Below are 11,655 nucleotides of genomic sequence, written 5' to 3' on the forward strand. Positions count from 1 at the left end.
GTCTCAGTGGTATTAGAGAGTCAGATTCTTAAATCTATAAAGTCACTCTTGGGAGTGAAAGGGTTGATGTACACTTTCTGAATTTGTGTGAAAAGTAATGTGGTCACAATACAACACCACAGACAAGTAAACATTGAAAGTGAGATGAGAAAGAAATCGTTATGAACTTTACAGAGAGCAATGTAAACAAGGGAGACTGTTGATCAGAAAAGGAAAAGAAATTGTATTACAACAACTGGTCTCAACCACTCAACAGGGAACTTAAGCACCAGACGTTTTCTACGGGGCGACGGCGACCAGAAGTCAAATTTACTTCCGATCCACGTTTCCGCCGACATGGTCAGCCGTCGCGACTCGGCGCCGACTTTGTTTTGCTTATTTTGACGTCGCGTGTAAAACGTGAGTTTCGCCTTGATGATTTTCGTTCCTTTATATCATTTTGCCCTCAATGTTTTGTACTTATCGATGCTTAAAATATTATTGTCGTGTTGGCGCTTGTACGAGTAATTGTCAAGTATTTACAGTCATTTTTTGAACTTTTAAGCCTCTAGCGTGAAGATGGCTATCTAAAAACAACCTGTAATGGAACTGACAGATGACCACGACATTCTCCTGTTGCGTTAAATGATTGCTAGCGAATTGTTTCAGTTCAAGAAGGGCAGTCCAGACCGTGGCAAAATCTGGGAGTCAATCCAGGAAAGATTGAACAAGCTCGATAATCGACTCTGAACTCTGCCAAACATTCGGCTTCGTTGATGTCTTCAAGATCAAATCTTGCATACGAACTGTGCGGAAAATCTGGGTTCTTGGAACGGCAGCTCTCCCACAAGACCAAGAATTTTTCATCAGAAATTATTTTACCATCATATGCTAGCCGAACAGCATCTCTATTGTTTCACGAAAAGGCATTTTTCACAGAGGTCTTCTCAAGCTTTCGATGCAGTTTTTGAAAGGGTTGCAGTCGCAAAAACACCTCTTTGCTTAAGTTTGGTTTTTGCCGGGAACGACGGCGCCCTCTTACCCAGGCTGGCTCGTTTGTAGACGTCGCTGTCGCCCCCAAAACGTCCGGTGCTTAAGTTCCCTAACAGGTATGCAAGGGCACTACACAAGAACTCCTCAAACATGTTGATTCCATGGATGGATCTGCAGACATTAAGTTACAATAATATAATGTATAATATATAACAAGAGCTTTGAGATGTCTGCCAGAAATACTTAAAACTTAAATCATTAGCTCAGATTCATGTATTATTTTCAACACTTATAGATAACTGAGGAGAACAATAGAAGTGAGGAGGTAATAATAGCAGACTTCATTTACGGTTATCCACGGTTACAAGAAACCTTGATTATTGTCAACTTTTAAATTGAATGGCTTGTGGTTGAGTTTTTAGATAGATTATTTTCATTCTCTTTTGCCAGATGTAATCTTGGTCAAAAATGGACATCAACTGTACTTGAAAACTATATGTTTTAGAATCACTCAGGAGGCCCAGGGGTGAAACTTGATGTTCATACCTATGAGAGAAATGGATGGACCAAGAGCTAGTCTTGTGAGTGAATGTCAATGAGATTGAGTTCTTAGCAAGGGTTTCAATAAAAGCTGCTGCAAGGATCCTTAAAAGTTCTCAGATATTAGGAAAGAACATGTTATTAGCATGCGTCTCTATAAGGCTGGTTATTGAAACTTCGTCTGGCTCTGCTTGACGCTTCCAGTAATTGGTCCAGCAAAACAGGTCATTTTCAAAGGTTGGCGGAAGTTGCCACAGTACCAATTTCATCTTGGCTTCTTTGGACTTCATGACGATTACAGTAGGAATGAGAGCACAGAGTTCATAATGAGCCTACTGATTATATTGATTATAGAGTTTGTAATGGAACAGCGATGGGAACGAAAATGGCTCCATCCTACACCAATGTTTTCATGGGAAAATTTGAAGAAAACGCCCTAGCATCTGCTACACATTCTCCCCTCATTTGGTGGCATTACATCGATGACATTTTTCTCCTTTGGACACATGGCGAAGATCAATTAAGGTAACGCTAAGGGCGTTGGAACGTGTTCAAAAGTGTAACCAGGGATGTTTGGAAGGCCCATATTCTGATTAGAATTGTTGATTTTTGTTTCTGTGACTCCTATTATATTGAAGTAAAAACCCAATTCATGTAAATAATGAGTCACTAGATCATCGAGATTACGATTTAGGCTTCTAATGTTATTATGAAATATTGATAGGCTGGATTCAATTTGATCTTTGGAAAGATTACAAATAAACTGCTTAAGACTGTGTGGAGAAAAATAACGGCTTCTAATACATTGACTCATTAAACCATCATTATCAATTTCATTCGTATCAAAGGCTATATTGACATGAAATAAATCCAAATCGTATAAGCTATGGAATTTGTCCAGGTCTTGCTTAGTCGGGAGCTCACTATGTAGAGAATTATTAAGTTGGCCATGGGCAAGGACTAAGTTACCTTTAAAATTAAAGTACGGTCGTTCCTTTAGTAAAAATTCAGTAAGTTTTTGTTGGTGCTTGGCACTGGTCCGCGCATTTCTAGGTTTTATAGGCATTTGGTCAATTTAAAGGGATTTAAATGAAATGTGCAAATTTCATAATTCATGAGTACTTAGCTTTGAGAGTATTGGCAACAGGGGTGATCACTCCACAGGCCCGGTAGACGTGCTGAATGTCGCATTGAGCTCAGAAAGGCCGGCAAATTTGTAAACAGCAGATTCTTGTGGACTGGTAACTGTATGATTCAAATGCATCTATTGATTTCTGGATGCGAGCGCAGGCCTCGGATATCTTTTCGAGCCTTGACCTAATTTCTTTGAGCTCATTAGTGGCACTAACTTAAAAAGCCATGGCAACATCGTACTTGGCAGAAACAAATTCCACAGAATCGGCTTTGTCTGATGATAGTGTTTTGCCGCCATTACTTGACAAACTCACACCAGGTTTCTATTCTTCTATTTTGTCGGTTAAATCTTGTGAAACCTTCTCTAGTTTCACTTTTAGTTCCGCTACTTCATCTCTAAGTTCTTTGTTAGCTTTTCGCAATTTCTTTTCGTTAGTCATGTTGTTTGGTACTCGCAACTCCACTCCGCAACTCTGCTCTGCACCGCACGTGCACGGGCACTCTGTCCAGTAAAAGTAATGCCACTGTTCGCTTCCAGTACTGTACTATTGAATCTGTTGGGAGTGTTATCCCGATTCCAATATCTACTGCAAACACACGGACATTGTTCTGTAGACTCCACTGAAAGAGTTAAGACCTTTTCGTACAAACATTCAAACGACGCCTTTCAATTTCATTTCCAGTATACTTCAACTAGGTGGCCTTGTAGAGCAACAGTGAATGGTCGCATTGGTTCCAAAAGTTCCTTTGCACAAATAAAGCTCATATATGTGAGAAGTTGACACGGTGTGCCTCAGTCCATTGTTTTAGTGTATGTGTGTCCCAGCTCCATTCTTCATCATTCGGGTAAAAGCGTTCGTAGAGTCATTTGTGATACTTTGGATCCCTTATATATTTTAACCTTGAACGACCCCGAAGAGGGGGGTGGCTAGCCACCCATTCAACCCCCCTGGATCTACCCCTGATGGTCATTGCCATCTATTCCACTATTGGTAGCCACTTTTGAAAAAAGTTATTGAAACCCCTGCCTTAGACGGATCCTTTTTCTTCTCTTTTGGCAAGCAACCCGGGATAAATGTGGAGGAGAAAGAGAAGGAGGTATGTATATATGTTAAAACCACTGCAGTTATAACGTTTAACAATGCAATAAAATTATTAAGTGGAAAAAAAACTCAAATGAGTTTATATCCATTTTAACCAAGTAGGCATGTACATTCAAATGAAAACTAGAAGAAAAACTTGATACTTATGGTCCACTGGATGGACCAACCAGAAAGGATAAATAGATAGATACTTTATTATAACCACCATTGCAGCCATAAGCTGAATTACGGGATATTTACAAAGAGATAATAATAACAAAGAGAAAAAAGAAAATTACCTACATCTTAAAAACATGGCTAAAATATAATAACAAAGAGGAAAAGAGAAAATATCTACAACTTATAGACATGGCTAAAAATAAAACTGTTCTTCAAACGCTCGGTCTTACATAGGGGGAGAGTGAAATCACTTTTGCGTCTCAGTGCATATTTACAACTCTTCCTTTGAGGGAGGAGGCTATGGAGACTGTGGGTGGGGTTACAGACGATCTCGTCAAACAGATCGATTGAAATCTTTTCTCTCCTCTCATGAAGTTTCGGTAGGCCAACTGTTTCTAGTGCTACACTATATGACAGGTCAGGATAGATGATTCTGAATGCCCTTCTTTGGATCCGTTCCAAATCTACACTAATGTAGTTTGGTAGAGAACGATGGAATACAGGACTTGCGTATTCCAGGACGGGCCTAATACATGTCACATAGAATTGCACCAGTTCACTTGGTGCCACTCCGGATCTCTTGAGTTGACGTAAAAAGTAGAGACGAGAGGAACATTTTCTAATTAGTTCAGAGCTGTGCATGTTCCACTTTAGGTCGTGGCTAATGGTCACGCCTAGCAATTTGGCACTGGTGACTAATTCAAGGGGTTTGCCATTTAGGACTAGGGGTTCAAAATCGTGGTTGCTATTGGAGAAACCAATTCGAAGTTCTTTGCACTTGGCCTCATTCAATTGGAACCCATCAAGACTCGCTTGTCTCGAAACGTCATCCACAGCTTCTTGGAGTTTGCTCTCACTACCCTTTGTGGAACTTGAAAGGGTCTTTATACACCGTTACAATTTGAAGCTGCAAGCTTGTAGGGCTGTGTGGGAGAATATTGGTTTGAAGAGAGGGGAAAACTGGAGTACGTCATTATTGCTGGAAGAGCTGCCAGTACATTGACAAGTTACTATTATGCATACAGCAGATAGGATTCCTTGGCCACCCTTCATCAACTCCCAAGTTTTTCTGGCTTCCACCTTTCATGTGGTGCTGTATTTGGGGCTCCTTATATCTTCGACCAAGGCAGCATAGCCTTGAAAATAGGCAGTTCACAGCCTTGCTTGGATACATCAGATGACAGGGGAACAGTCTCCAACGGACCATCTCTCAGTTGACGAAGTTGTGGTGGGGCCTCATCATTTACTAGCCCACCAAAAGACCAAGAAAAAAACAAAAATAAATAAGAAAACCGACCTTATTTGCTCTTTGTTTAGTTGCTTAATGCATGCTTGCTTTTGTGGCTTCTTCCACTTTGATGATAAAGAGAGCGTGTATTATTAGATGAGACATCAAATAAGAGAATGATACCTGACGAGTCTAAGTCAGAGATTATCATATTTCACTTTTCTGCCAATTATAAATTAACCAAGTTCAGTTAGAGGCTTAGGGAAAAAAGGTCTAATTTATACAAAAAGAGTTTCTCCTCCAGCTGGAGGACAAATGGACAAAACGTTAAGAGAGACAGCAACCGTGGACTCTAACCAGCCATCCAACTTTGCGTGTAACAACTGTGGCAGTTACTGCCATGCTAGGATTGGACTGCTGAGCCACATCTGGCGCTGTTCTCAACAGAAAGACTAACCCAACAGGGCATACACCATTGTCTCCCGAGAATGAAGGATGCTCAGTACTTACAGAGCTAGTTTTTTAGTCTTCTGAAGGCAGTGTTCCTTATTGTTGTGACTTTTAGAAAACTTTGTGAAACTTGGTATTGAATTTATACTTTTCAGAGCACGCACTGACAGGTTTTGTTTGATTGATAGATTTAAGAGTGCGCATACATTGGCTGATTGTAACTTTTGAAATTGATGGCGCGTTGTATTTATCATGCAAGCAAAAATAAACAGCCCTGGATTTTCGAGTATAGCTCAGAGGTTGCGTGGTTTATGGAGGGTTAATTTAGGACTTTTGGGAGATTTTAGAGCTGGGACTTTACGGAACTCTATTTATAAGGAAATCGCCTAAACACTTATCCTTCTGGAGGTTGAGACGTGCTGGTGTTTGGCAGCCGCTTATGCTGGAGAAGCTGATCGTCTGTTTAGGTGACATGGTCACCAGCTTAGGGACAACTTTAAGGATGGATGCATTAAAGATTCCTTTTTTGCTCATTTAGCGTCCCTTTGTTTACAAAAAGGACGTCTGCTTGCTTAGATTTCTTACTTTTCCATTAGTTTTTGGAATTTAATGTTTGTCACTCTAGTTGTTGCTAGTTTCCCACCTATAAATGCCTGTTAACCCATTGAAGTCCGAGGCGCCCAAAACCAGCTGCGCGAAAAGCACCCCATGAAAGGCCATGCCGGCCAAAACCGGCCGTAAAAGCGCACGAAAATAAACGAGTCCTCCCTACCCTCCCTGAGTTTTTTTGTCGTGTTTTGTTGTCATAGATACCAACAAGGTCAATTAACCAATCAGATGACGTGTTTTGCAAATTTTTTGACAGGTAATGAGAGGAGCCACGAGGTCTTGAGTTCGCCGCTTTGTCTTTGGCTTGCGCGATTGAATTACGATGGCTGATAATATTGATCACGTATCAGATAGCGCGTCAGATTTCGAGGACTCAGGGGACTCAGGGGAAGTTTCTATGGGTTTGAAAATCAGGAACAAAATGCTAACAGTGACTCCGATCTCGATTTCAGTGATTCGGAGAGCGAAGAGGATCAAAACGAAGGTGAGGAAGACGCAGAAGAAGAGGTAAGTGATGAAGACGCAGATCCCGATGAACTTCGGTGGTCCGATCAACTTTCTCCAATTCGTATTCCCGATTTTGTTGAGGCTTCCGGCATCAAGTTCCAGCTTGCAGATAACCCCACACCCGTAGATTTCTTTTCAGCTTTTGTGGGGGAAGATTTGTTGAATAAAATAGTGCAAGAAACCAACCTTTACGCTCGCCAAAAGCTTGCCGATTCCCCTGCGCCCCTCGCTAAATTTCGACCAGTTACACTCGCTGAACTAAAAGCTTTCCCTGCTGTAAATATTATTATGGGTATGGTTAAGCTGCCCAGTTTAGATCTGTACTAGTCAACTGATGATTTTTTTGGTAATGTAGGAATTAAGAAAGTTATGCCTAAGAATAGGTTTAAGGAATTAAGTAGTTTCCTCCATTTCAACGATGCGACCCAAGAATTGGCCCGTGGAAATCCTGGCTTTGATCGTCTCTGCAAGGTAAGACCCGTGCTAAATTATGTTAGGCAAAATTGTGAAACTAGTTTTAGCCCCACTAAAAATCTTTCAGGCGATGAGGGTATGATTCCACTTAGGGGTAGGCTTTCTTTCCGACAATACATGCAGGCAAACCCAACGAAATACGGGATCAAGGTTTGGATCGCCGCAGACTCAATCAATGGGTACGTGTTGAATTTTGATGTTTATTTGGGTAAGGACCCCAGGCTTCAGCGCATCCATGGGTTGAGTTATGATGTGGTCACCAAGATTATCACCCCTTTTATGAACAGGAACCACCATGTCTATTTCGATAATTTTTTCAGTTCAGTTAGGTTGATGGAACATTTACGGGTTCAAAACACTTTCGCTTGCGCGACCGTTCGGGTAAGTCGCAAGGACTTGCCGCCATGTGCTCGGCAAAAATTGCGTCCCGGACAGAAGGTTGTTAGGCAAAAAGATAAGCTAGTTTTCACGAAATGGCACGACAAACGGGATGTCAGTGTCATTTCTTCAAATTTAAGTCCAGATACCCCTGATGTTGTCATTCAAAGACACAATCAGCAGGTCAGCAAGCCAGCCGTGATCGGCCTTTACAATGAAAATATGGGGGGAGTTGACCCCGCCGATCAATTCCGTAAGTATTATTCTGTGAGTCGTTCTTCTAGGAAATGGTATAAGTATTTGTTTTGGTTCTCTATCGATGTTTCAATTTGTAATGCTTTTATTTTACAGAACCATTTTCTTACCGGGGCAGGGAGGGCTAAATTAAAGCAGGTTGATTTTCGCACTAGGCTTGCAAAGCAACTTATCGGGGGGTTTTCATCTAGTGTTTCGGCCGCGCAGTCACTAAAGCGCAAAAAAATTGAGACCCTTTCACTCGGGAAGGAAAATGCAGGTAAGCATTTCATTGACAAAATCAAGGGTAGGAAGAGACAATGTGTCAGGTGTAAGAGGGTGGGAATTAAGACTCCCTCTGGGCGGCCTGTCGAAACTTCCACTGAATGCGTTCAATGCGGGGTGGCTTTGTGCAAGGTAAATTGTTTTGTGATCTTTCATGCGGTAAATTTGGGTTGAACTTCTTCGTTTCCTGAGTCCTCAACTGTCGTAAAATTCACTATGTGACCTTGAAAAATACTCAAAGAAATATGATTTGGTTAATATTAGCCGTCTTGTTTGGCTTCTAATTATGCATAATTCAGCTTTCTCTTCACCGTCTTTTGTCCGCGTTGTTTATTTCATTTCGGAAAATGTCGCGCGGCGAATTAAAGTTTCGATTTTTGATTTTCACATTCGCTTTTGAACACCCTTTCAGCCTTTCTCTTTCGATATTTTGGCATATTTCGGCCTTTTGAGTTATGTGCTTTGAATAAAGTTTGTCTTGTAACCCGATCTTGTGTGTGTGTTTACTGCGCATATGGTTAATATTTAACACTCGCGTAACGCAAGCAAGAATCGAAAATCGCCGGCTTTGGGGGTGTCACGTGCGATAATGGCGCCAGGACTGCATTGGGTTAACAAACTTTTATCAACGACTGGCTTTGAGAGAGTCACACCAAAAAGTTGTGAGTGTGTGTGTTTTGGGGGTATCAAATAGGGTTTTTAGGAGAACCTCACAGTAACATGACGTGGATTGCAAATGAAAGAGAACTACAACAGGCTCCCAAACAGATGAGGATTCTTCGAACAACATGGGGGAGGCGATTTGCCTTGTAACAAATGCCTTTTGGAGAAACATACAACATTTTTTGTTTTCAGTTAACCTGATACAAGCATCTGACGTTTTTTAAAAAAACTTATAATGTTTAGGAGTCAAGGAAGAAAAAGGAGAAATTATCATAAATCATTGCCTACTTCTGGCTAGATACTATATTTTTGTTGTAAGCACAAGGATTCCAAACCATCTATACTTTAATACATTTGTCAGATTAAAAGCAATCTAAAATTGAAAAACAAATTTCAATTACCACAGGAATGCAGAAAGAAATTAAACAGAAGTGCCATAAAATACTTCAGTCACTGTGATTACTTGAACAACTTCTCCTTAATGACAAAACAAGCAGGTTTCTATAAAAAAAATCAACCTTTCCTTTCTTCACTGCTGATGTAGTATCCCTTATTTGTTATCTTGACACCCTTGTCTTTGCTGCTTTAAGTACTGTATTGTAAGTAGCTTTATTGTTTTTACATAATATTAACATTGTATTGTAAACATTGTAAGCAGTGTAATTTCTTGTCGCTTACAGGAAAGATCAATAAAATAAGCCTAATGCTGGACTGATAAATTAATTACCTAAAATATTACCCTAGCAGCTAAAATTAAGCAAATAGAAACTAATTTATTTGATTTTTTCACATCTATTCATTCTTCTGACGAACCTTTGTGTAACATTTTGGAACAAATCACTGTAGCAATTCCCATTTACCTACAGATCTAATTATGGTAGTTTTCTCTGTCTGTAAACTGTCAGTTGTCCGGGGTAGCATTATTAAAAATTGAACTTTTTGTCGCTTCTGAGTAATTATTTACTCAGATCATACGCAAATATGTTAGGTGGTTGCTTACCGGAAACAGAAAACAAAAAAAAATATGTCAAATTTCTGGCCTACAAAGTGGTTGCGGTCCCTCAGAAATTTGAGTGGTGGTCGCTTACGAGAGAGCTCTTGAAACAGTATTTAACTGAGAAACAAAACGGTTGTTTACGAAGTGGTCGCTTACGGGAAGTGGTCGCTTTGAGAGAGTTGACTGTACTACTATAAGTACATGAAAGAAAAGTGGAATGTCTACGTCCACTTCTCGAATCGCCATTCAAATTACTACACCGCTTGGTTGTATGTGACAAAAGAAGATGAGAACTTTGTTCAGTCTTCTGGCCATCCTGATTTGACCAATGCAGGCTGACCGAGAACCATGTCCACAAGCCAAGCTCATATGAAACAACAACAGCTGGACCTACAAGAGTCGGACACTGATTTGGCAAGTCAGGAACAGAGAAGAGAGGAGAGAAATGAAGAGGCTTCTTCTTCCAAAGGGGCGGCCAAGCCATTATCTAAGCAAAAGCGATCTCAGCGCCTAAGCACTTTCAAAGTATCCAATATTGTGATTTCGAAAGAAATCAAAACTTGTACCGAGCTACTCACACTCGCAAGTGCCCAGAAAGCAGAACAAAAAACTGATCTGGCTGAATTATTGTCAACAGAGGCAGTGAGGTAGTTGAAGAAGTGATAGCAACAGCGTGGGAAATGGAAAGGCCAGTGACGTTTTGCAGTGAAGGAGATTGACCAGGCTGGAGGTACTAGAGAAAGCTCTTGAAGACCCATGCAAAAGAGAGTGCAACGGGCAGAGGCTACAATGTGCTAAAGAGCTACTGAGGTGGAATGATGTTTTGGTGGACACCTTTACGCAGGCTGTTAGAGCAAGGGAGAGGAAAATTTAGAAATATCCTCATAAAAAGCTATGCAAACATAGGCAAAACATTTATCCTCAATGCCTGAAATGTAGTTTACAATTCATTTACTAATCCCGCCACATCCAATTTCGTTTGGGTCGGAGCAGAGAAAGCAGAGGTCATTTTTCTTAATGACTTCAGATGGAATCCTCAAATCATCCAGTGCCATGATTTACTGTCATCAAATGCCGGGCATGTAACAAACTGTACATTGGCGAGACCTGTAGACAACTGGGGGACAGATGTCATGAACATCTACGTTCAACTAGAACTGCTAACACGAACCTCCTGGTTGCACGCCATTTTACATCACATGGCCACTCCACTGAGGACATGCTTGTTTCCGCAATCTGGTCAGGCTTCCAAAGCACCTTGGACAGGCGCCGTTTTGAGGCCAAAGTCATATTTAAACACCGGACTTTGCATCCATTTGGCCTCAATACTGACTTTAATTTTATTTAACCCTTTGACCCCTGAATTTTTTACTAAGTTTTGCTAAAAATTGACATGGACAGAGAAAATGGCTAATAAAAGCTTAAGTTTTCATCCAAACCATACATAACCATATATTTCTAGAAAGTAGACGAGATGAGCATTTTGAAAATGTAAATATTATGTTGTTAATTATTAACTAGTCTGGTTAGTCATTCAAAATGTCCGCCAAAAAAGAAAAAAAATCACATTTGCTGTCATGGGTCCAAGTTTATTACCCTCCATGCAAGCTACTGATGTCCAACTATCAGTAAATCACTTGAATACTATATAAGCTACAACAATCAGCAATCGTTTTCATTCTTGGATCACACTTCACCTGAAAACAGCTTGTCAAAAAATATAGTCGGACTGATATCGACCTCAAAGGCATGAGTCGGTCCATGGTTGGGGCCTGAAAATTGTGGTTATTTCGTATTGTATAAAAAATCCAAACCGCTCTGATTCAGGTTTAGAGTCTTCCCTTCATTTCTACAGCGTTGTTGCCGAGCTGGTTTCCATCTCGATGTTTGTCCATCACGATTGTCACATGCATGAGATGCTG

At 40.6% G+C, this 11,655-nt stretch overlaps 1 protein-coding gene and 1 pseudogene across 2 annotated transcripts in view; one reads left to right on the forward strand and one right to left on the reverse strand.

Moving 5' to 3' along the window:
• LOC146479996 (uncharacterized) overlaps nt 1-11,655 on the reverse strand; it is a 74,688-nt gene that overhangs the window by 3,732 nt on the left and 59,301 nt on the right. The gene's annotated exons all lie outside the window — the stretch shown is intronic.
• Nucleotides 9,935-11,655, forward strand: part of LOC146479997 (uncharacterized) — a 12,985-nt pseudogene continuing 11,264 nt past the window's right edge. Inside the window, exon 1 of the transcript XR_014864795.1 lies at nt 9,935-10,787. The product of XR_014864795.1 is annotated as an uncharacterized LOC146479997 (transcript). The remainder of the gene's footprint in view (nt 10,788-11,655) is intronic.

Source organism: Pavona decussata, unplaced genomic scaffold (assembly GCF_977016875.1).
Source record: "Pavona decussata unplaced genomic scaffold, jaPavDecu1.1 SCAFFOLD_56, whole genome shotgun sequence".
Lineage (NCBI taxonomy): Eukaryota > Metazoa > Cnidaria > Anthozoa > Scleractinia > Agariciidae > Pavona > Pavona decussata.